General features: G+C 45.3%; 1 protein-coding gene across 9 annotated transcripts in view; it reads right to left on the reverse strand.

Annotated features, from left to right (window-relative positions):
* The window catches only part of znf536 (zinc finger protein 536), a 189,288-nt gene that overhangs the window by 146,352 nt on the left and 20,349 nt on the right, over positions 1-22,587 (reverse strand). For 8 of the 9 annotated variants that reach the window (XM_045708868.1, XM_045708874.1, XM_045708870.1 and 5 more), the window contains one exon: positions 14,989-15,032. The gene's annotated coding sequence lies outside the window, so the exon portion shown is untranslated. Of the gene's footprint in view, positions 1-14,773; positions 14,849-14,988; positions 15,033-22,587 lie in introns of all 9 variants that reach the window. The other variant, XM_045708872.1, reaches the window with a different exon arrangement.

Consider the following 22,587-nt stretch of genomic DNA (forward strand, 5'->3'; position numbering starts at 1 on the left):
GGGATGATGGGGTTGAAGCCTTCCGTGGTGACACTGGGATCCAACACCGACTACACTACCTGGTGAAACCACCAAACCTGACCACGATTTAGGGCTCTTGTGGTGTGGCCCTGGTAATCAGTCCCAGGCATGGTGCACGACGTCTCCCCTCCGCCTCCCTCCAACAGGAGGGAGATATATAAAGGGAGATAGAGAGAGAGAGAGAGAGAGAGATGAGGGAGAGAGGGGAGACAGAGAGAGAGAGAGAGAGAGAGATGAGGGAGAGAGGGGAGACAGAGAGAGAGAGAGAGATGAGGGAGAGAGGGGAGACAGAGAGAGAGAGAGAGAGAGATGAGGGAGAGAGGGGAGACAGAGAAAGGGAGCAGAAAGAGAGATGAGGGAGAGAGGGGAGACAGAGAAAGGGAGCAGAAAGAGAGATGAGGGAGAGAGGGGAGACAGAGAGAGAGAGAGAGAGAGAGAGAGAGATGAGGGAGAGAGGGGAGATATATAAAGGGAGATAGAGAGAGAGATGAGGGAGAGAGGGGAGCAGAAAGAGCGACGGAAGGAGAGGAGTCTTCGGGGCCGGGTCCATCCTCTCCATCCATCATCGGCGTGTCTGCAGCGGGATCAGGGCCGTGTAATGAGCCGTGGGCCCCCTTACACGTGTTGACGCACCGCAAAATAAGATCCATTTGCCTACACGGCCGCTAGCGACTGGAGGGGAACGCACCCGTTACGGCCCGCTGCCCCCCCCCCCCCCAATCTCGGAGGTGAACCCCCCCAAAGAAAAAACACAGAGCTCTGTCTGCTCTGCCTCTGTGGTCAGCCCATCTATCTCTGGGGAGGGAGTGGTGGTGGGGGGGGGGGCAGTCAGAGGAGGAGGAGGAGAGGGGTGACCCTCTTACACAGACGGACAGAAGCAACTGAGCTCCAGCGTCACATGACTTCAAGGCGTCGCTGTCAAGGGGACTGAGAGAGTCAAGGAAGTAACCCTGTAAATGTTGCACTTGACCGTGCGGTTCGACTGGACAGGATGTGACTTCCATCAGTAGAACATTATAAACTGTTGTGGTTGATTTGCGTGGATATAACTAGAAACCGTCAGCTAAACTAGCATTGCAATTTACATAGCGGTTTTGGATAGGTGGTCCACTTTCCACCGTTTACTGAGAGATCTGATCAACCACAAAGATCTGATAAGACAACAACTGTAAATGTAAAAAAAAAATCGAAGTTCATATCCATAACAAACCATTTCTAACCGAGCTATTTTCTCTTCGTTTGTCTTCCTGTCCACTGTCCAGCTATTTTCACACCACCCTAAAGAACTAACGATGCATTTAAAGGGAGAATTAGCAGGAGAGCAGAGGGGAAATGGCCTTTTCACAACTGTACATCTGGCCAGAGAGCTCAGCACACAGCCCTGCGTCATATTGTTAATACTGTACCAACGTGGAAATATGCATCGTAAAAGACAACAGCGATTCCACAAAGCGTCCTCAGAAAGCCAGAGAAAGAGAGAGAAAGGACAGCGAGAGAGAAAGAGAGATAGAGATAGAGAGATAGAAAGGACAGAGAGATAGATAGAGAGATAGAAAGGACAGAGAGAGGTAGAGAGATAGAGAGAAAGATACAGAGAAAGGTAGAGAGATAGGACAGCGAGAGAGAGAGAGAAAGGACAGAAAGAGAGAGAGAGTGATAGAGAGAAGGGACAGAGAGAGAAAGAGAGATAGGACAGAGAGAGAGAGAGAGAGAGAGAGAGAGAGAGAGAGAGAGAGAGAGAGAGAGAGAGAGAGAGAGACAAAGGACAGAAAGAGAGATAGAGAGAAAGGACAGAAAGGGAGATAGAGAGAAAGGACAGAGAGATAGAGAGATAGAGAGAAAGGACAGAGAGAGATAGAGAGAAAGGACAGAGAGAGAGAAAGTGCGAGAGAGAGAAAGGACAGAGAGAGAGAACGAGTGAGAGAGAAAGGACAGCGAGATAGATGGAGTGAGAGAGCTGTGCTGTTGGGGCGAAAGAGAATGCGACTAATAATGAGACATCTATTTTACCCACCAGCCCTCTGTGTGCAGCGCCTCGATGATACGCCTGTTTTCCTCCGGCCCCCATTATCAGTGCACTTGAACCCGGGATAACAATGCGTTCATAGAGATTGAGAAGTGCCGGGGCCTTAATTGTATGTATTTAGTCACGCAAACCGAGGCAATGGCCTGAGAATGGCTAGTTAGCCAATGACATCATTTAGCTTGAGAGTTGACTCAATGGGGCTGTGGCAAATGTGCACTGTTGCCACGTCCACCCATTCGGGGTCTGCTCTCACCGTCCAGAACTATCTGTCTCATATCTACTGTGTATTACAGGGCATATTTGGTGTTTTCTGAACCAGTAGGTCTCCCAAGATCACTCCGGTGGTGTCTCTGTCTTCATTGTAAACATCTTCTTCTCTAAAGAGAATATGCTTTAAGAATATGCGAGTTGTGTAGTTTTTGTGTGGCGTGTGTGTGTTTGTGTGTGTGTGCCCTTTGTCAATCAATGGCGGATGGTGGCGGCACAAAGCTGACGATCGCATCATGATGTTATTGTGCCTGACTTGCTCGGCACAAAGAGGGAAGGGAGTGTGTTCTCAAGCAGGGATGTCGGCACTTGAAAAATCAATCACCATCTGGGCTCATTTCATACAAGGGAGGAGAGCGAGAGGAAGAACCAACAGCTCCCGTTTGGCCAGAAACAACAGGCTAGGCCAAACCTGAGGAAAACGTTGCGGCAACATTGGGGCCTATCCGCACCATTAAGGCGGCACTGTGCGAAAGCAGCTCGACATTAGCCGAGCGCAAGGTCACAGAAAGCAAACACGGATAAGAGTACAGAAAGCACAGATTCACCTGCTTGGCTGACACCACAGGTCATAGAGCTCATCTCTGTTTATTCTTTGCCATTCCAATGGCAAACAGCTGTAACTGCACTTCATATATAAATGATCTTCTTAACTTAAAAGTGTTAAATCGTAGGGGGGGGAATTGGAACGTATGTCACTAAATCACTTTTTACAGTCCAAAAACACCCAGCCCCACATTTTGGCGGGGTCTGAGGGGGTGGCATGATTTTTGCTGCAGCGTTGCCTCCTTTCAGTAGCACAGCTGTGTGAAAAACACCAGTTAGAAAGGGTGCTGAGGCAGCAAAAGCATTTAATACTCAACAAACAGTTATCTAAGCCCATGTCCAATAACTAGACACCGCTGTAATGTGACCTACATACTAAGTGAATAAGAATTTTTACATCAGGGAGGGGGCGAACAGAACAGAGCTCATTCAGCTGACAGTAATTAAATAGCAAGTATTCCTTTTCACTGGCCTTTTGCCTCTCTCCCAGCTAAGAAAGTATAATGTAACAGAACATATTGTGCCACATTAAGTATTCTACTGTTTTTTTCCCCCCAGTTCTTTCGGATTTAATGGAATGACAAGTCAGGGGAGGGTTAGTCTGAATCTTTCAAGGACGTGGGATGGATTCTAACACTGTTCCCTTCTTGCATGTACTGCCTAAGCTGGGGGATGAACACACTGACCTGAAGCCAGCCTGCTACATTGGAAGTCCACCACATGACATACATAAGTCACATACGAGTTCAGAGGGGAATGAGGTCAGACAGACCCATGGACCACTAGTCCGTTCACACACGCACGCACACAGACAGACAGACAGACAGACAGACAGACAGACAGACAGACAGGACAGACAGACAGATCCACACACTGCATCCCCAGCCTTCCGCCTGCATGCCCACCTCCCTTGAAGGTGAATGTGAGAGTGAAACCCAAGCCAGCCATGCTCTCAGATCAGGTAGGACGGTTCCAAACAAACCGCAGACGGATGATGAAAGAGGGGGAGCGGGCGAAACAGGCGATACGCCAGCCGCCAGAACAAAGCAGGTGTCCGTATTAATGCATCATCGAGCACTTGGAACCCTCCACCTCGATACAAGAGGAGGAGGAGGAGGGGGAGGGGCAAGACGGGGAGGGCGAGCACAGGGAAAGAGCAAAGTCAGTAAAAGAGAACGTTTCAACCAATTAGAATAAGTAGAAAACAAGTCAACGGGTTACAGTGTGGCGGGCAACATCATAAACTTCACATTGGGATGAATCATCAGTGGGGATCTTCATTCTGTCTGTGACAACAGGTCATCTGTTTGAATTGGCCTTGTTTCTTAAAAACAGACGGATTCATACACTCCTTTTGTCACTCCGGGAGTTAAGAAGATCAAAACGAAAATCAGGACAAAGTGACACATCGGATGTAGATCACGCGAAGAGCAGTCATCAACACTGGGTGCCAAAATAACACGACAAAGAAAGTGATCAAGTTAGTAAGGGGCATAGCATTGGCACCTATAGAGAGCTTCACAGTAACGAGTACAACTGCTGATGAGTCACTGTGGCATTTGCGTTCCTCAATTCTGAAACAGGAGTTTGGTTTTTATGAGACAACAACAGGCAAGAGGCAACAACAACAAAAAAAGAGGGGGGAGAGAAGAAAGACAGAGGCAGGAACAAAACGCGTGCGGATCAATTACCACACCTCCGGGGTGTCTTAATTGAATTCTCCTCTACAGCTGACACATATTCCTCTGGTTGTAGGTGTCTACTGCGTTTGCATAAATGTGCCTCCAATTTGAAGCCGAAACGTAGGTCGAGAGGCACCCACAGAAACGACAAAAAAACATCCAACCAGAAAACAGGGATTTAAAATAGGGATAAGGTTGATTCTAGGAGTAAAACCTGGGATGTTATTGAGAAGTACATTACAAAAAAAGATCCTTCCATCCACACAGAACCCCCATTGTGTGGTTTTGGATAAACACTGATAAAAAACAAGGTTAAAGAAATCCACTGTGCGATTTAGCATGTTCCATCATACCGTTAATTCCCTTCCAGATACTCCCCAGCTGTCTCTCTTCTTGTTGTTCTCTTTCAGCGTAGCAATGTGTGAGCGTCCTGGGTGTCTAACTCACATCAGGTTCCCTGTCCCATGAGACTCGTCGTTTTTTTCAAGCCCTGTTTCATCACAACGCTGCTATTTTTAGGCCGCGAATGTTTTAAAAATCTGGTCACAGAAATCAGGCTCCATTCAGGAGAGGGCCTTTGTAGAACTTAAATACACCCCAATGAGTCCTTCAAGAAAGACCTCTCCTTTTAACCCTCCCTTTAATGCTTTAAGTTTAGGATTGTTAGTTGTGTCTGTGGGTGGGTTTTCTTTCTTTTTTAGGGCATTAGACCGGCTAGCTATTGAACGCCACAGTGTCTATAAAAATTCATCAGGATTAAAATGACCTGAGACGCAAAACGAAAGTTCCTAAAGTACCCAAATGGGGTCCGTATCTTTTGGACACATTCTCCAGGCCTTGGGAACAGGATTGCTTCCTGACAAAGTGTCCCTGCCTTGACAATGAGCACCTTTCAGCCCCACACAGGGTCTGCCTTTAGAGCTGGAGAGGGAGACGTATTTCACATATCAATCAAAGAGGAGAGAAAGACCCTCGTCGGGGTAAAAGTGGCCCTTCAGAAAACCTGAACAGATCAAAATGGAGTAAATGCCATTTCCCTCTTATTGTGGCCATTCAGCTGAGTTTTATCAGATGAGGGAAGTAAGTAAGTGAAAGAGAGCCCTCATTCTTAATCATATTTCTCTTCTCGTTGCCGTAAGGGAGGACGGGGCATGACAAAGAGAATGAAAAGCATCTCATCAGGTCAGGATTTCCAGTGTGACCTATATCTTACGTTTATCAACAACATAGAAAGACTTTTTCACATTTACATTTCAGTAATTTAAGCGGGCGCTCTTATCCAGACCCGCTTACAGTAGTGAGCGCATACATTTGTCGTACTGGTCCCCGCGTTGCAATCAAACTCACAACCCTGGCTTTGCAAGTGCCATGCTCTACCAACTGAGCCATGCGGACTACGCAAGTGGAATTAAATCAGCGTGGCTAGAACACGATGTCAGCGGGACCGTCTCCGATGAGTGTGGATACCTTACCGTATGTTTACATATATACACAGTATATACACTGCTCAAAAAATAAAGGGAACACTTAAACAACACAATGTAACTCCAAGTCAATCACACTTCTGTGAAATCAAACTGTCCACTTAGGAAGCAAAACTGATTGACAATACATTTCACATGCTGTTGTGCAAATGGAATAGACAACAGGTGAAAATTATAGGCAATTAGCAAGACACCCCCAATAAAGGAGTGGTTCTGCAGGTGGTGACCACAGACCACTTCTCAGTTCCTATGCTTCCTGGCTGATGTTTTGGTCACTTTTGAATGCTGGCGGTGCTTTCACTCTAGTGGTAGCATGAGACGGAGTCTACAACCCACACAAGTGGCTCAGGTAGTGCAGCTCATCCAGGATGGCACATCAATGCGAGCTGTGGCAAGAAGGTTTGCTGTGTCTGTCAGCGTAGTGTCCAGAGCATGGAGGCGCTACCAGGAGACAGGCCAGTACATCAGGAGACGTGGAGGAGGCCGTAGGAGGGCAACAACCCAGCAGCAGGACCGCTACCTCCGCCTTTGTGCAAGGAGGAGCAGGAGGAGCACTGCCAGAGCCCTGCAAAATGACCTTCAGCAGGCCACAAATGTGCATGTGTCTGCTCAAACGGTCAGAAACAGACTCCATGAGGGTGGTATGAGGGCCCGACGTCCACAGGTGGGGGTTGTGCTTACAGCCCAACACCGTGCAGGACGTTTGGCATTTGCCAGAGAACACCAAGATTGGCAAATGGCGCCCTGTGCTCTTCACAGATGAAAGCAGGTTCACACTGAGCATGTGACAGACGTGACAGAGTCTGGAGACGCCGTGGAGAACGTTCTGCTGCCTGCAACATCCTCCAGCATGACCGGTTTGGCGGTGGGTCAGTCATGGTGTGGGGTGGCATTTCTTTGGGGGCCGCACAGCCCTCCATGTGCTCGCCAGAGGTAGCCTGACTGCCATTAGGTACCGAGATGAGATCCTCAGACTGCTTGTGAGACCATATGCTGGTGCGGTTGGCCCTGGGTTCCTCCTAATGCAAGACAATGCTAGACCTCATGTGCTGGAGTGTGTCAGCAGTTCCTGCAAGAGGAAGGCATTGATGCTATGGACTGGCCCGCCCGTTCCCCAGACCTGAATCCAATTGAGCACATCTGGGACATCATGTCTCGCTCCATCCACCAACACCACGTTGCACCACAGACTGTCCAGGAGTTGGCGGATGCTTTAGTCCAGGTCTGGGAGGAGATCCCTCAGGAGACCATCCGCCACCTCATCAGGAGCATGCCCAGGCGTTGTAGGGAGGTCATACAGGCACGTGGAGGCCACACACACTACTGAGCCTCATTTTGACTTGTTTTAAGGACATTACATCAAAGTTGGATCAGCCTGTAGTGTGGTTTTCCACTTTAATTTTGAGTGTGACTCCAAATCCAGACCCTCCATGGGTTGATAAATTGTTTTTCCATTGATTATTTTTGTGTGATTTTGTTGTCAGCACATTCAACTATGTAAAGAAAAAAGTATTTAATAAGATTATTTCATTCATTCAGATCTAGGATGTGTTATTTTAGTGTTCACTTTATTTTTTGGAGCAGTGTACTTTATTGTGCGCACGTACGTGCGCGTGTGTTCTTTACACACCCAGTGCAGTTAGTTGGTGTAACGAACACACGGCGTGTACATCAGGCCACCCCTGGCAGCCACTGAGCCAGCCAGTCGCACCACTGTCGCTAATCACGCTAAAGAAATGAATTGCGTATCTGCGTTGGTAATTCCAAATTGCATTTGACTACCTCAGCCTAGATTTATGATACACATATAAATATAGTATTTCTGGACAGGTGGATTAATGGGTCTCCTCAAAGGGCTTCTTTATAGGTCAGTGCCTGCGTGTCTCAGCAACGCTACTGTAATCCCCCCCCCCAAAAAAAATCATCTCATCTGCACCTCAATTCATTACAGCACAGGAGGAGAAGAACACAGAAGGGGTAAGAGCACAGTGCTGAGAAAATGATGCCTCTAGTGAGTAATGGAGAGACTTAGACATGGGCCTCCATCACATGCTGTATCTGATCTACTTCCACTGTGAACACGCACACACACAAGCTACTGTACGCGTTAATGTGTGTAAATCTGTGTCATCGTGTGAATTTATGGATTTCTGTAAGTGGGCGGGTATGTAGTAGTATGAAATTGCATTAGTAGCTCCTGTATTCGTTCAACATACAGCGTGAGTGGGATTTTGAAATTGGGATGTTCTGAATTTGTAGAATTGGGGACAAGGCAGCCTTGGACAGGGGCATGACACAGACTTATCTTAAACCTAATTAGATCATGATAATAGCTTTAGGGCCTCGGTGATGAATGGTTGGCCTGTGGATCGGAACCCTTTCTTCCGTTTTAGGTTGCGCACAGTGGTTCGGCCTTAGATTTGCAAAACAGATAGAGCCCAAATATTAGTATGGTAAGATTTGTGTCAGATTAAAAGTAAAGGCTTTGTATGGGTCTAGTAATGATCTCATCATTTACCTGTTGTTTTTGTGTTGGCATGTCTGTTGGCATTCCATCTGCCCTCTGCAAAGTGCACACCACCCTTACCAGTATCGTCTCCCATGACATAAGAGATTCCATAAACACCCTGAAACCCTGGAGGGTAAACCCGATTCACTGTGTATTAGTGATGGGTCATTCTTCCTTTTCATTCTCCTTTAAAGCCACGGCTTCTCTTCTGAGCCTCCGCCCTGTAGCGCTAGACAGCCAGCCCAACGTTTTCCCAACCCTCCCTCACCTTGCTTTCCCAACCGCCATCCACTTCAACGTTCCACGTTTCATTCTTTTTTTTTTTTAAATATTATAAAACATTCCATTCCTCTTGGGGGGAAAACTTTTCCCCTCAGTTTCAGCTGGGTCATGACGAGTTAATGTTGCTAGGCGACATCTATCTTTTTCCAACACCTTGAGGGCATTTTTAAATGGAGGAATTTGGTCATTAAGTGACATTAACCTCATTAGAAAACAGTCTTTAACTGCTCTGAGATGAAATTGATTTACAGCTGCCATTTCCACTACTGCTCTCGATCAATTGTTAAACTATCCTTTTTATGGGCCCTCACTCCGCTCTGTGCCTTTTCTCTCCCTCCCACTCCTTGTATTAATACCAGGTATGTACTCCAATAAAGGAGGGGGTAACTCTTTTTATGCCACTGTGGTGTAATGTGAAAAATCCCCTACATAAGTGAGCCTCTCCCAGGCGCTCACAATAGAGGAATATGATCTGGCTGAGACGGGCGTGTTGGCGCGGTGAATCTATACGCTCCGTTTGTGTGGCTAAATGTCAGCGCTGAGCCTCTCTGCTCCTGACAGCTCAGGTTTATGTGGCCGTTTAAGCCCAACCCGCACGCTGTATTTCTTTGACAAATCAATAACCCTACCATTTCTGTGCACCATCCGGACCCTCCATCTGGGAGAATTGACCCGCGCGGATAGAGTGATCCCGCCATCCTTTCACCGCACTTTTGACACATAAATAAAATATGTGTCCTTTTTTTTGGTCTCAATTGGCCACAGTGTTGATGGTGAGGAATATGGTGCAGGTCACATGGTAGCATCGAGGGGGAGACTGGAGCTAGGAGTCGGGTGGCTGCTATCGCTCACTGGCGCCCCACAAAATCCCCGGAACTTTCCAGCAACGCATTTATTAGAGTGAATGAGTCCATTCTAAAGAATGGCATTACAAAATAATGTGATCGCTAAATTATTTAAGCATTTTTTTTGCCATAATGCTTCACTTCATAACCACAGAACTATGTACACCCTCTCACACACACACACACACACACACTGAATTATAGCACATCCATTTAATGTCCTCGTCCAAATTTAGAAAAGGAAAAGATGAGAGAAGGTGGGGGCGGTGCAGAGAAGGTGGGGCGGTGCAGAGAAGGTGGGGGTGGTGCAGAGAAGGTGGGGGGGTTGTGCAGAGACGTCGGGGGTGGTGCAGAGAAGGTGGGGGCGGTGCAGAGAAGTCGGGGGGTGGTGCCGAGAAGTCGGGGGTGGTGCCGAGAAGTCGGGGGTGGTGCAGAGAAGGTGGGGGCGGTACAGAGAAGGTGGGAGGGGTGGTGAAGAGAAGGTGGGGCGGTGCAGAGAAGGTGGGGGGCGGTGCAGAGAAGGTGGGGGGTGGTGCAGAGAAGGTGGGGGCGGTACAGAGAAGGTGGGGGGTGGTGCAGAGAAGGTGGGGGCGGTACAGAGAAGGTGGGGGCGGTACAGAGAAGGTGGGGGGCGGTGCAGAGAAGGTGGGGGGTGGTGCAGAGAAGGTGCGGGGGGGGTGCAGAGAAGGTGGGGGGCGGTGCAGAGAAGGTGGGGAGGTGGTGCAGAGAAGGTGGGGGCGGTGCAGAGCAGGTGGGGGGCGGTACAGAGAAGGTGGGGGGGTGGTGCAGAGCAGGTGGGGGCGGTGCAGAGAAGGGGGGGTGGTGGTGCAGAGAAGGGGGGTGGTGCTAACTCCATCACGCGACTACATTTAGGTGTCAGGCTCCTCTAGCATCCTGACTTTAATATAAATAGATATAAATCAACATGCTGGGCCCTGTGTTTTACCCGCTATCAACAGATGAGCGCTACATATTCACCCCACACCTCCTCAACATACGTAAGGGGTGACGTTAAAGGCATTTTCTGCGGCCGGGTTAGAAATAGCTGCTAGGTGAACTAACCTTGGTGTGGCATGCCAGGGGCCCCACCTCCAGAGTGTCCACTGCTGCCCTGGCACTCTCCCCCTGTGACCTGCCTCCTGGCTGGGTTGCTGCAGTCCTGTGTGCCCCCACCACCACCACCACCCAGGCTCAGCTCAGGGCTGCTGCCACACACAGCCCCTCTAGTCAGATCCTCTGGTGCCTAATTAGGGAGGAGGGATGGCGGAATGGAGGGATGGAGGGAAGGAGAGCCAGCTTGGACTTTAAGAGACTAACCCACCTCTGCCATAACGGAGCACTTATGGGATTAAAGGGGCATTAGCATTGATATGCCCATGTAGGCCGTCTGTATATTTATATAGGGCCAGATGATGCAAACTGAGAGGCAGCCACGACAACTGTTGTCTGTGCACTGATCATTATCATAATCACCTTCATCATCATCATGTTCATCATCATCACCCCACACAGATTGCATCATGGGAATAACTGTGTGGTGCCACCAGACGTGTGGGGCTTATTCCATGTGAGCGACACTCTCTTTCCCCCCTCCCTCTCCCTCTCTCTCTCTCTCTCACTCTCTCACTCGCTCTACCCCTCTCCGTCTACCCCCTCTCCTTCCCTCACACTTGCTCTCTCTCTCTCCCTATCTATCGCTCTCCCTCTCTTAACCCCTCTCCTCCCCCCCACCCCCTCTCTCTAAATGCCTGACTCACTCCAGAGTCTCAGACAGACTGTGACGCTCTGCTTAGCTCTGGTCTGTTCTACTCTGGGTCCTGCAAGGAAATTGCTGAGCTCACAGCCTCCCCCCCCCCCCCTCTTCTCTCACCCCACCCCTGAAGGATTTCCCCTATTAAGAGGGAGAGCCGATGTGAAGGACCTAGAGGAGGAAAAGGTGAGTCTACTGTACAGTAATAACCCCAGTACACAATCGCTCCTCTTCTCTGTTATCTATCTGTCTGAATCTCTCCATTGACTGATCCATTTATGAGGACATAAAAAAAAAAGGACTTTTCAACTGTAACCTTCCAGTCTTGGTCCCCGTACGGTCCCAGGGAGAACATTTCACTCATGCACATACAACATGCAGAAAATATTCATCACACGGAGTGCATATTAAAGTCGGTAAATAACATTGTGACAGTTTGTTATTTACAACCTACAAGCTTTTTTCCCCCGGAAATGTAATCAGACATTAGTAAATATGCTGACTCAGAAAGGCTGTTTTCGCCAACTGTTTATTGGTTACTCTCCACTTATTTATGTGCGTCCTACTAAACAAAGACCTCCCAGCAAAACAAGAACAACAGTGTTAAACGTTGTCGAGTGTTTGATCTTGACATGTCTAAGTGACCACAGCTATCCCAACTACAGAGGGCTGGATGAATGTTGTGGTCAGAGGCAAATGCTGTGTGTGCCATGTTGAGATATACTAAAACTCTGTCCCATATCGTTTGGCTTCGAAACGGTTTCATTTCGATTGTCACTGCTTGAAGCCAGACACTTGAGACAAAAAAGGGAATACAAAAAAAAAGCTGTGTCTCAAATACACATGATCCTTAAATGGAGTAGGATCAATTCTGGAGCATAGCATATGAGAAGGGAAAAATACATATGCGGGGGGGGGGGGTCTTTTGATGTAAAGTGTTGACAGCTGTGCTTGGTTCTGGGAGTGCGGGGGTCGGAGTGTGGTTTGACTCCGGGGTCAGGTGCCCCACCCCCACCCCCACCGCCCGCCACAGCTGCCCCTTGCTAAATGGAAACGAGATGTGATATTGTTCTGTTCTAGTCATCACGGCCATCTGATGTCAATTTCACACAGTGGTGGGACCCTCCACAAGCTGGTCCATACCACCAACCACACTAGTAATAAACAAAACCAAGATAGGAACACACACACACACACACCCTTCCTCTCTGTGTCTCGCTATCTCTCGCTGTCTCTCTCTCTCTCTCTGTCCTCTATCTCTTCCTTTCCCTCTGTTACAGTCTCCCGATCTATCTCTCTCTCCCTCCCCCTCTACCCACACTGGGATAAGTCATGAGGAAATGAATGCCCATGTTTTGTGTGACCACCTGTTGATTCTGGATACAAGTCTAAGAACCCAGTAAGGGTTAACCCTCTTTGGGGAGCGAGCGGGGGAGGTTGTTGGCACCCCAGTCAGAAACGTGCCCCCACGAGTGGCAGGCTGGCTCAGACCGTCCGGGCTTGGTGGGACAGGAGCCCACTCCTGGACCGCTCCACATCTCCCCCCAAATCCTCCAGTCGCTCCAAAGGGAGTCAGCAGGCTGCCCCTCCATTACACCCCCCCCCCCATTCGCCCCTATCCTATCCCAACTAGGACATCATTGTCTCGGTCAATTTCTATGAATCTATCTACATTTGGAAGGACTTACTGTATGAAACCACAATGTTCTCGAATTCTGCACGATCACCAACACGAGTAGACAATTATCCGTGAAAAAAAAACAAAATAAATATAACATTTGATATGATAGCATATTTCATTTATATTTTTAACCCATTGCCTGAAGGTTTGATGACTGAACGTGATGTCTGGAACCACCCGGCAACATTGTGCGTCTAAAATGACAAACGATTGCTGTGCACTTGAAGCACACAAGTCCCTCACTCCGATCGAACACAAGCCACGAGCGAACAATGGAGGCGGGGGAAGCAGCGTTGTGTTACCTGTGGCGTGAGAAGACTCTAGCATGTCCAAATCACCTCACACACCACCATCTTGCCACCACTCATCAAACTCACACAAAGTCATAAGACCGAAAATAGGAAACCATTCTCACTAAAAACCTTCATAATCATCTCCTGAGAGAAAATAGCGATCTTCTCTTTCAACTGAAAAAGGACAAATATTTTAAGAGGCAATGAATTTGGTGGAGCTGAATAGGATGTTGGTACATGTTTTACTAAAGGAAATATAATGGCATACTATTATTAGATCACATTAATCATGACTGTGCCAAAGGCACTGACAGCAGCACTGAAAAGGATTGAAAATGTTGGTAATGGATATAAATTACCCATTGTGTGATAAAAGGATTTTTTCACTAAGAAGGTAGGGATAAAACAGAAAACCTCTGAATACATGTGTATAAAATATTGAATAATACAGGTTATCGGAGTGGGATTAACATTTTAAGGGAATCAGATAGTAATAGTGCGAGAATTAAAAGTGGATTAAATCCATCCGGTTAGAGAGGAGAGAGTGGCGATGTAGGAGAGTTGTTTTGACAGAGGTCTGTCAGTTGGCACGGCGATAATGAGTCACATCTCTCTTATACGGTTATTTATTGCCGACTTGGCTCGCAAACAAAAGATCAATAATTTTGAGCAAATCTAATGTTGTCCCTGGCGCTAATGTGGTCATCCATCACATCTGCCATCTTTATGTGGGAGATGGACTGAATTTGTGTTTATTTGAGATCAAATGCAATTACAGCATATAGCTTTAATAACATCTCAGCCCCCCTGTGAATATGTGTGGGTTTTTGATCATGTGTATGCATATACAGTAGGCTTGTGAGATGTGTCACATATGTGTAAATTATAATATATTTACTGACATAAGACGTGTTCTAAACATTTTTCCACATCAATCTTCATTTCTTTCCACAGTCCCACATTTTGAAATATGAAGTGTGTCAACAGTCCATCCCCCACAAGACGGCAAGCACACAAACATCCCTTCACACAAAAACACACATAGCACGGCCAGTCCCCCATTGAGACAACACAGAGCTAGTGAGGAGATCCCTCACTGACAACAAGCCCTGGGTGAGCCAGCTTAAGTCCACCTGGGCTCTGTCTGACTGTCAGCCTCTCAGAGTGAGGTATGAGTCTGGCGAATGACAGACAGAGGTCATCTGTCACAGAGGATCCCTCCTGCCTAGGTGTTGTCCCACGGCAGGCACACCTCCGGAGAGGGGCAGGACCCTCGCAGGTAGACTAATAAGCCCAGGCAGAAGACACAGGGAGAGGCCCCACAGAGCCCCATAGCACCTCCTCACACGACATCCCTCTCCCACCGTCACAGGCGCAGGACACTAACCTGACAACCTGCCCTGCGCTTGATGTCTGGTGTACACCACGAGCCAAATGGAAGCCATTTAAACTGGTATAGTCCCTAAAAAAAATGAATCAATTCAAATTGTAGATAGGTGTTGGTTTTGAAATGACTGGGGAATATGGAAATGTCAGTTGGGTCCAATTTCTCAGTCTCACCTCTATATGGTATAAAAGAAATACAGTAAGCATGTTCCTCACCTAAAGTGTTTTCTTTGGGTGTTCTAATTGACATCCGTAGATCACTGGAAAAGCAAACAACAGAGAGAGAGAGAGAGAGAGAGAGAGAGAGAGAGAGAGAGAGAGAGAGAGAGAGACAGTGTTAATGACACACCAACAGACTCGTCTCCAAGAGCAGCATCATAAATATCGCACAAACAGGAAATCATTAGCACCACAGATAAAAACAGATCAGGATCTCAGTTCAATACAATCAAATACATCCTGTCTATCGCATTACAAGAAAACACCGAGAGAGAATAAAACTTGAGAAACATGGGTTGGCATCATCTTAGGGATTTAGAGGTTAGTTAGTAAATAGTAAAGACGGATTGAACGATAAACTAGGAAATGTATGACTATACAGTAATCGAGAAATAGGCTAGTCTACAGCCTAGACTACAGACATCGCACCCAAAAGTCCCTCATAGTGAGCTCCAGAGTTTTGCCAGGGGATTTCATGAAACTAAACAGTATGTCAAAGATCCCTACAACATAAGATGTCTCCCCTAAACACCACTGTCATGTTCCCTTCGCTTTCCTTTCTTCCCTTCTCAGACACGACTTTGGGTAGAGGAAAGAAGTTCTCCCTGAGCGTTTTTTTAAGATGTCATTTTTAAACATACATATCAAAGCTCCAGAAAGACGGATGTTTTTCTTCTGTGTCTCTGCTCTAGTACAATGTGGCTTTGAATAGAGAAGGAACTCAAAGACGTTCTGAGATCTCTTTGCAACCCACATCCTTGGGCCGACTGGCAATACATCATTTGTATTGATGCAATATTAAATTTCAATATCACATGTCAAAAGGTACAAAATGATAGATCATAGCCTAACTAAATGAATTATTAAAGGGGTGTGCTGGCTGTGCTATCGGCTTCTCTTACAATCAACTGTGTCTGAAAAGTACAGTTTGACACTGGCAGCATTTCAACGTTGTTTTTTTTTACTCCTAGTTTTCTTTTCTCTCTCTTAAGTTTTGGATCAATCAAATTGTATTTGTCACATGCGCCGAATACAACAGGTGTAGACCTTACAGTTAAATGCTTACCTACAAGCCCTTAACCAACAATGCAGTCTTAAGAAAAATGAGTGTTATGTAAAAAATAGATCATAAAAAATAACAAAAATGTTTTAAATAAAAGTAACAAATAATTAAAGAGCAGCAGTAAAATAACAGTAGTAAGGCTATATACAGGGGGCACCGGCACAGAGTCAATGTGCGGGGGCACCGGTCAGCTGAGGCAATTGAGGTAGTATGCACATGTAGGTAGAGTTAAAGTGACTATGCATAGATAACAAACAGAGAGCAGCAGCAGCGTAAAAGGGGGGGGGGGGGCAATGAAAAAATAGTCTGGGTAGCCATTTGATTAGCTCTTCAAGAGTCTTATGGCTTGGGGGTAGAAGCTGTTAAGAAGCCTTTTAGACCTAGACTTGGCGCTCCGGTACCGCTTGTCGTGCAACAGCAGAGAGAACAGTCTATGACTAGGGTGGCTGGAGTCTTTGACAAATTTTAGGGCCTTCCTCTGACACCGCCTGGTATAGAGGTCCTGGATGGCAGGATACTTGGCCCCAGAAATTTTAGAGCCTTCCTCTGACACTGCCTGGTATAGAGGTCCTGGATGGCCGGAAGCTTGGCCCCAGTGATGTACTGGGCCGTACGCACTACCCTCTGTAGTGCCTTTGCGGTCGGAGGCCGAACAGTTGCCATGATGCAACCAGGTAGGATGCTCTCGATGGCACAGCTGTAGAACATTTTGAGGATCTGAGGACCCATGCCAAATCTTTTCAGTCTCCTGAGGGGGAATAGGCTTTGTCGTGCCCTCTTCACGACTGTCTTGGTGTGTTTAGACCATGATAGTTTGTTGGTGATGTGGACACCAAGGAACCCGAAGCTCTCGATGCAACCTGCTCCACTACAGCCCTGTCAATGAGAATGGGGTTGTGCTTGGTCCTCCTTTTCCTGTAGTCCACAATCATCTCCTTTGTCTTGATCACGGTGAAGGAGAGGCTGTTGTCCTGGCACCACACTGTAACGAATCTGGATTTGTGTCACCTAAAAATGTCAGAAAATCCAAAACCCCATGAGCACTACTAACAATAATCAGACCTTTCCAGTTAGTAAGTTTCCGAAGTACTACATTTGTTGCTAAAGAATGAAGAGCAGGATTGATATAATGACATATTTTGAGTGGTCTGATTTGTGTTTTCTTTAAAATACATTATGTCCCTGGAGCTTTATCTCTCTATTTCCCCTGGTAAGACCTTGAAACCCTTTTTTTAGATTTGCCCATATTACACATGGCCTCCATTCTAGGTCAAATCTGTATCAGAAGTTCATGCATTTACAACAGAAGCCATGTGGAACAGTTCAGAGCTTGTGATTCTACAAGGGAGCCAGAGAGGACAGAGGGGCTGAACCTCTTATGATCCTTATACTTTAAAGAGTTAGAACAAGGGAATAAAAGATAAAGAAGAGTTAACGATACATTTAAAGGAGTATTATGGTCAGGGAAAATACTAGTGGCACACTGACACCCAAAGATATAGTACATCACAGTTAGTATATTCAGTGGTGTGTATTTACCAAGAAAAATAAATCATATATACAGTATATATAATAATGTATCTTTCGTCTCTTGTGTTTCATCATTTTCCTCAAATTCGCAAAAGGCTGAATGTATCTCACCAGAGAAAGCATCTGAGCGAGCGAAACAGTGCCCATCTGTCTCTGTATGTTTAGCCCATATATCTAATGCTGTCTGATTAAAAAGAGTATGACATTGTTGCCACCTGTAGCATTGAATGAAAGGGAAGCCAGCAAGCATTTGGCCTCCCTTTATACATTTTTATATAAAATAATAGCCAGTCAGCGTTGAGCTACACTAGGTGAACTCAACTGTGAATGGTCCTGGTACACCAAAAATAAGTGTCAAGGGAAGCCAGTTTGGATTTGGTTTCACACCAATCACATCAAAAGCAAAACGTCATTAACAGCAAAACTTGAATTGTTGCATCTCGTTATGACGTTGACCTCCGGTGGCTTGCTGGCTAGCTAAAATTGTCCCTTTCCTAAATTAAATGGACGGAGATAGGGATTTGGACTTGTGGTTTTACTTAATTCTCTCTACTGGACAATGATTATAATGACAATTCTGATCCAACCATAAATTCATACTATATAATGTATGAATGTATAATATGTATAATGTATAATGTATAATGTATATAATGTTAACTAGTTGGCTCATCATTGCCCATGAAAGGAAGTTAGGCAAGCGAGCAAAGCTAAAAAGCGTGTACTGTATGAGTCATAGACTGTTTCATCAACATGAAAGCGAGGAGGATGGCATTGGCGTTTCAATACAACTAGGGTGAGTCAACATGTTTTTTCTACTTGCACGAACGCACGCACACACACACACACACACAAGCACACGGACACACACACACAGAATCAGAACCATGGACAACCACATTATATTTAGCTTAAGTTGATTGGACTAAATCATTTTTTGGTATCTTTTAGTTGTCACTGTATTAGCATAAGCATAGGTGATTTGATGATGCTGAAATTGAAATGGTGCTGGAATAGCTCCTGTTTTCTTTGCGACTTGCGGTAACTCTCCATGGTTCTAAATAAATAGCTGGTTTGGCTGAAAATGTTGGAAACATTAACTTGCTTGACCATGCTCTAGGTTATGTAACTGTTTGTTACATGCAATATGTTTTGTGGAGTTCACCAGACAGAGGTTGCTCTCTGGTTTTGTGATTAAACAAAGGTGTGGTTGAATTTATTCTGCCACCGTATCTTCTTATTGTCTCGGCCTTTAGGCCTATATATCACGGTGGGAAGGGATATGAACTAACAGTTTATAGAACAAGGAACACAATTATCACAACACATAGGTTGTAATCTGCCTTTTTAGTGTTGGGGGTGACAATGACATCATAACCTCTGAATGTTTTAATTGGAGGGTCCAGATTGTTGTACTGGTGACCCCGCAGAAGTCATGGCCACCATTAGCGTCCAGATCGCATGCTAACAAACAGAATTTGTGCATGTTAGCTGGCGAAAATTCAATTTGAGCTCTTTGTCTGCCTGATGCCTTGCCCTAACGATGGTCTCTTTTTTTTTCTTAAACAACAGAACACAGAGGAGTCGTTAGGACCCTCTCTTCATTACTTCAAAAAACCAATCATTAGACACCAGAGTATATACGTAATTAGAAAATCACTTCCTTTGCAATCCTGGCTAAGTAGTTTACATACTGTAATTACAGGGACAAAATCAATTTTTAATCATTTCACTGATTGGGCTCATCAGCTCAGTAGGAACATTGTATCCTGCTTGTTGTGCGAAAGCAACATCTGGGCTAAAACAATTACCCTTTTGTGTTCCAAAACTATTCAGAAACAGGCTTTCTGCAGCACCCGATGACTGTCATGTAGCCTGACTGCAGCCATCTCTCCCTGCCCTTGACTTGAGCATGGAGGATCGCGTTTAAAGCCTTATAAATCAATACTCTATAATAAGCTGCTCTTGAGAAAAAGCAGCATATTGCTTTTTTAACACCTTTAGTTTTTTCTTCCTGTTGTTGTCGGTGGTGATGTTTTTTGTTGCTGCTTTTCACACAATAAAAAGAGAAAAATATTTGGTTTTTCCCAGAACAAATATCCCCTTTCTAATATGTGTTCTATTCAGCTTACAATTAGAGTATTGTTTAAATCTCATGTTCACAAAGCAAATCTGTGACTTTATGATAATTACTGTTGTTACAGAGTATAAACGAAGTAGAGAGACTGGATGAGTACTTTCAACGTTTGGTTAGGTGAGAAAATAATCTGACGTATCAAACTTCAAACAAATGTCTTCCTGATATGTTTCGCCCTTCAGTGACTAATAAAATGCTTTGTATTCCGGCCTGCAAGATGCAGGATCGATCCACATTAGTCTCAACTCTCCTTTCGCTCACTTTGAAAACGGAGGAAATCAGATTTTGGAAAAAAGAAAATGAGTTAATGCATTGATCAGTCTCGGTGTATGCAAATCACATTTGCTTCAATTTTTTTTACTGATCAATAGGGTTAATTAAGAGATTCATTTTTAACTGCACTTTGGAATCCTGCTTGAGTCGTCGACCTCAGAAATCATCCCGCTGTCCCTCCGTATCCATGGAAATGAAAGGCGCGTAAGAGGGGCCATAAATCTGAAAATCCAATTTGACCATGAGCACGGGCGCAACAGTAAAATATGAAAGCAAAGACAGCTCACAGGTAGATCATCAGTTATATGCCAGTGAGGCAACATTTTAAAAAGTTTATACACATGCTTTTTCACTAAAGGCAGGGCCATCCAAAAATAATGTGGTGAGTAGGCTAGTTTCAGGGTCGTCCACAGGTTGTACTTTGACCGCGGTTATGGCTGACATTGATCAAAGAAAAGTTGCCGCTATTGGTGGCCTGGCTCCCAATGAGTATGGGTGCCATGTGTGGTAGTGAGAGTACCAGCAGCGGTAGTAGTGGCGGTAAAAGAGATTAATAATGGACGCTTTTTACAATTATTATTATTCCCAAAATGCACTTTTGTGATTTGCTTTGAAGGGGGGAAGCGCTGGGAAGATCAGCCCGCGAAAGGGGGGGGGCGCTCATTTGGAGAGCTTTTCCAATTATACAATTAGTCAGGAATGTAGGGCAGCAGCCTCTGTGTTCCGATCACTCCGACCCTGGAAAGCAAGAGCCTTTTTCTTCCTCGCTGGTCGTGTACAATAAAAATAAATAATAATAAATAAAAAAAAACACATATCCGAGGCCTGGGCCCCAGCGAAAGTCCGGGTGTACGCCGCGTAGGCGCATCCCAAAAGAGCGAAACGAACAAATGGTGACCTTATTCGTGCCGATTGCGTGCGAGCGACCAATGCAATACACTCTATGCTCATAGACAAAGTCAAGGGGTCAGGGTTTTCTGTTTAACTACCGCTCTTTGAGTTGAAAGGCTTTTTGTGCATTTTCTTCCCCTATCGGTACAGTGTGTTGTGGGTTGATTGGGTGGCTTTGGCAAAGGACACCAACAAGTCCTAATTGTGCATGTGAATCTCATTTATTTATTTATTTTTTGAGGGTGAAGAGATTTTAATTTGATCCTTTTTCCTTTTGATTGTCCTCACCCTAAGCCTGGTACTAAGTGTACTAGTTTAATATTTTCAAAACCCCACAAAAAACAACTAAGTACCATCTGTTTCCCTGTGGATTTTCTGTAATCTTTCTTTACTGATTACAGTGATGACTACACGACCCTCTTCAATAATTATCCTGCAATAAAAAAAAAAAGCTAAATAATTATTATCATTATAACTCCTTATCAAGGCTGTCGCTCCTTCAACTAATTCTTATCCAAAGTGTCAGAGACAAAATGTGTCCCTTGGATGCCAATCATTTCTTATTTCTAACAGCAGGATGTATTCTCACAACAGTGACAGGCTGAGCTAACTGAATCCATCCAAAGGCTCTGGTGGAAAAAGTCCCCTCATACGGATCAAACTGCTACAGGCTAACCCATAAACGAACCCTTTATGCTGTCTCAACGTCCCTAAATGATTCAAATAGACTCAACATTCCTCTTTTACATGATGTCTATGGAACGTCAGTAGCACATACTGGAGGAGAGAGAGTAGGTGTGTTGAGAAGTATGGTACGTGTTTATGGAATCCCCTTTAGTCCCTGTACTTGTGATGGCCCAGATATCATTTGGAGAAAGCCTGAAGGTTGCGTGCATGTATGCCTTGTGTGAGAATTAGTGTGAGAATGCGTCAGAGAGAGCATGTGTTTGTGATGTATCCAATATGACTGAGATCTGTCTCACGTACCTCTGATGCTGCACAAGCCAAAAGACTGACTCGCTATTTTATATTTGATTTATACATCTCAGCAGGCAAATGCAGTCCAAACACCAGCGACAATTACCAAGGCTGTTACACTGTTACAACATAGCACACGTTTGAAATATGTCATTCAATGTAATCTAAGAGTGAAATACCTTTGAATTGCTCTATTTAAAAAAATATATATATACATGATGAACTAAATAGATCTATATTTTCAAATGATAAAAAGTATAGCATCATTGGTGTATTAAGGCTGTCTGATAATTTGACATGGGAGTCCTGCGGGGTATATAAGACAGCTGTCCTATAATTCAAGCTCAAACAGTAGAATATTTTTTCAATAAATGTTATAGAATTTCCCAGCTTCAAGAGAAAAGGTTTCCATTGATTAGCACTTTACAAGCAATCTATTTTTACAAACCGGCTTGACCTCTCTCACCGGACGAGGGTCTACTATGAATTAAAAGAAAAAGAAAGTGTTGTCAATAATTCCAGGGAAGGGATTGTGGGCAAGGAAAAGGGAGAATATGCAAGAAAACAAAATGTATAGAGTGAGAAAGAGAAAATGGGCGTTGAGAAAAGAGATGGTGTGAAAAACATAGAGAGGACAGACACGATCTAACCTATACATCGTGACTGTAAAGGAGAGAGAATACATATTTTGAGATGATGGCGAGGAGGACATTGCAAACTGCTG

The sequence above is a fragment of the Salmo salar genome, chromosome ssa26 (assembly GCF_905237065.1).
Source record: "Salmo salar chromosome ssa26, Ssal_v3.1, whole genome shotgun sequence".
Lineage (NCBI taxonomy): Eukaryota > Metazoa > Chordata > Actinopteri > Salmoniformes > Salmonidae > Salmo > Salmo salar.